The following is a 4,061-nucleotide window of genomic DNA, read 5'->3' as shown; positions in this document are numbered from 1 at the left end:
CCTGTTCAGCTCACCTTTCTGAAATCGTGCTTTCTCAGGTAGTATTGAAGAATCTAAGCAATTTTGCAAGGTACACTTATTCCTCTTCCTACACATTATCATACAAAATATGCTCTCAGTACTGACACACACACACACACACACACACACACACACACACACACACACACACACACACACACACANATATATATATATATATATATATGAGGGAAATACTTCCAGACAATTATTTATAACCAGATAATGCAGATTCTCTGCTAAATAGATACAGTTCACATACTTCCAGTTAGATAATATCAAAGGACTCTTTGTTCATTTTATTCCATGTGCCCTGGTATCATATAACTACTGTATATATAGAGTTTTGAATTATTTTTCTAAGAATCTGAAACATTTTCAACTTTATTCAATAGATCATTGACTACTTTTGAAAAAAAAGATATTTTCAAAACTTAAATGAATTACTCTTCTTTCAATATAATTTTGTTACCTAAGAATTGAAAATATATATTAAATTATTTATTTCTGTTTTTGCATATCTTTCATGTTTCTATATAATCAATTTCTATTATATTTTAAGAATATAATTACTTGAACTTTTCTACTATTCTAATATTTCAGTTTTAACATTTTCACACACACACATAAATAACAATTGGCAAAATTATCATAGAATTTGGTCAAATCATAGTAAATATTAGTCAATTTGACCACATCAGGAATTAACTAACTGTTCCCAATAAAAGTCACATCTATGAGTGACTTTTGCTTAGTTTGAAGTAGGAAGATCCACTTCCTCTATTGTTTGAAGAAGAAAGGCACACCTATAATCCAGACTTTTTAAACTGGGAAAACCCACTTTTAATCTGGGTCACACCTTCTTTTGGAAGTACACCAGGGTATAGAAGAAGGAAGCTTTTGTTCTCTGCCTGCTTGCTATGGCTTTGACATCTACAATATTCCTTTATTCATATTAGAGTCTACTTTGGTATTCGTGGACCACACATCTACTAGATTCCAAGTTTTTTCATTCATGGCCATCAATTGTGGAATCACTGTAAGTCATTCTAATAAATATCATTTTTATGTATGAAAAGATTCTTTCTATGACCTTGATTATTCTAGAGAACTCTGAATAAGACAGGTACCTTGCTTAATATGTATTTATATAATTATATTTTTATTTTCCCTTTTTCATCTCATATTCAGTTAGCAGAAGTAAAGATTAAATCTATACTAGTATGTAAAATGTGGTTAAATTTTCCTTAATATATTAGATTAATGTGTATATGGCTTTAACTTGTTAAAACTTTAGTTTTTAATTTCCAGGATTTTTTTCATGTTTATGAAAGGTTATATGAAAGAAAAGTAATTCTTAACTTCACCTGGGAGTGACCTGCCTACTAACATTTGAAAAATATTAACTGTTCAACCACTATGAGTCCTTTTTCTTCTGTTTATTCCCATATACAATTTTTCTGAAGAGAAAAATGACAGATCCTGTTTTTCTTGTATCTCACAATTGCCTTTGGGGCATAATCCATTGGATAGAGCATTTCTTTATACACATATTCAGGCATAAGGGAGAATAAAGTATTATTGTTTGCAGGAAATTAAATGGATCTAGAGATCATCATGTTAAGAAGGAAATATAAAAGACTCAGAAAGAAATGGAACATAAACTTTCTATCCTAAACACAGTGCAGAAATTAAGAGACACAAAAATAAAAAAGAGACTGCACTTTAAGTGTAATAGTTGAATCAGAGGGAAGGGAAACATAAATGGGTAAAAAGAAAGGTGACAAAATAATACTATATATATTTTGTATATTAACAGTAATATTTAACTTACTGGGCATATATATATCATGCCCATATATAGTATTTAATGTACATGTATGTGTATATGTATTTAATATTCATATCCATGTATATATAATGTATATATTATATAATTGTATAATATAAATAAATTTATATTTGATATACATAAATGTGTGTATAGGCAAATGTATACTGCTCTGACATGCAGTACTTAAACAATAGGGGTCTCAAGAGAAAGGAGCTACAACGACAAATTTGGGATTAGGAGATGCGAAGGAAGGAGACAAGACAAGAATCCTGTTCAAGTCTCATCTGCTCTTGGGAAATGGAGGGTTTATAAAGTTGAAAATTACAGACGGTATTTGCTAAGGTAAACAGGCCAAACCGGTGCTAGGTAACACATTAAAGTCAAAGGAGTGCCCTCATTGTAAAAGGTCCAGAAAGCCTCCTGTCGTAAAATGTCCTGAGTCAATTACAGAATGGAAGCAAGATAGTGGAAGAAACAAGAGAGTGTTAGTAAATTGATGATAGCCCAGGGTCAAGATGGAGACTGAGATGCCAGGGACTTTTGTGGCCTAATAGTATCCATACATATATATTACATATATACATATATAGAATTGAAGAGAAAATTGTCATAAATGTACATGGGGAGGAGGAGAGGGAAAGGAAAAATTTAATTTCATTTTCTTTAAAATAATAATGTCTTTCTTTTTTTAAATATACATTATTTTATTGCAAATTAAAAAAAAAAAAACAAAAAAATGCAACATCCTAAAAAAAATTTTTTTTACTGGTAATACAAATTCCTATGAAGTTTTTTTTTGCTACCATAAGAAATTAAAGAAACCATTAAATATTTAGAAACATTCAACATCAAAAGCTTTAAATCTAACTGTAGTTGTAGCCCATGAAGCTACAAACTCTTTAAAAAGTATTTTCTCTACAAAGAATCTCATCAGCTATACAAAAATCTGTACAGTTTTTATACTGAAGCTAATGTTGAGCTGCACTTGAATTTCACATTCTTAGCAAAATAATTGCCCGAGCACATATACTCCACACTTTAGGACAGCCACTTATTCTTCATCCTCATCTTCTTCCTCTTCATCTTCTTCCTCCTCCTCTTCCTCATCTTCTGGTTCATTCTTCTTTGAGCCTGTTCTTTCCTGCTCCACTTCTGCCCTTGGCACGGTATGCAGCAATATCCTTTTCATACTTCTCCTTTAGTTTATCTGCTTTCTGCTCATAAGGTTGTTTATCTTTGGCAGATTGCTCAGACCACATCTCACCCAGTTTCTTTGCAGTATCTCCAATAGACAGGCCAGGGTGTTCAAGTTTGATCTTTGGGCGATTTTCAGAGCAAAACAGNAAGAAGGCAGACGGTGGTCTCTTCGGAGTATTTGGATCTTTTTTCTTTCCTTTCTTATCCCCTTTGGGAGGAACATAGTTCTTCATCTCCCTGTCATAGCGAGCTTTGTCGCTCTTGGCCAAATCTTCAAACTTGGACTTTTCCTTTGCGGACATGGTCTTCCATCTCTCGGAGTATTTCTTGGAGAATTCGGCGAAGTTGACCAACGAGTCGGGATGCTTCTTATTGTGCTCCTCGCGGCAGGTCTGCACGAAGAAGGCATAGGAGGACATTTTGCCCCGCGGCTTGTTGGGGTCACCCTTGCCCATGACTACGGCGCGGGGGTGGTCTACCTGGCGCGAGCTGCTTCCCTCAGACCTCCGTGGAGAGAGGCTTCCTTCCCCAAGCTCCGGCGAGAACTGGTTTAATAATGTCTTTCTTCCTCTTTGATAACACCAAACTTATTTTTAGATAGTGAAATAAATGAGAAAAACAAGGAGATTATACCTAAGTTTTATAATTCTTTTTCCAAAGATATGGTCTAATTGGGTATTGCATTTTATTTTACATTAATTTCACTGTCTTGTGGCATTTTTAAAAAATAATCCTTTTAATTAAATTTGAAATTTAAAGAATTACAAATGGCTAAGGATCTAACAGATTTTACTTTCCTCATTTACAGAATACTTTGAAGGAAAGTACATTAATACATATTGGAAATTAAAATATTGATAATATTATGCTCTTTATATGTTATTATTTAATTTAAATATATATCATTTTGTATCATTAGAAAAATAGATAAAGCCGGGTGTGGTGGCACATGCCTTTAATCCCAGCACTCGGGAGGCAGAGGCACGCGGATTTCTGAGTTCGAGGCCAG

At 33.3% G+C, this 4,061-nt stretch overlaps 1 pseudogene; it reads right to left on the bottom strand.

Moving 5' to 3' along the window:
- Positions 1 to 2,970: 2,970 nt before the first annotated feature.
- Positions 2,971 to 3,507, bottom strand: LOC110324753 (annotated as a pseudogene).
- Between the last annotated feature and the right edge of the window lie 554 nt (positions 3,508 to 4,061).

This window comes from Mus pahari, chromosome 7, assembly GCF_900095145.1.
Source record: "Mus pahari chromosome 7, PAHARI_EIJ_v1.1, whole genome shotgun sequence".
NCBI lineage: Eukaryota > Metazoa > Chordata > Mammalia > Rodentia > Muridae > Mus > Mus pahari.
The sequence above is the reverse complement of the archived record's forward strand: the minus strand, read 5'-3'. Positions and strand labels throughout refer to the sequence as shown.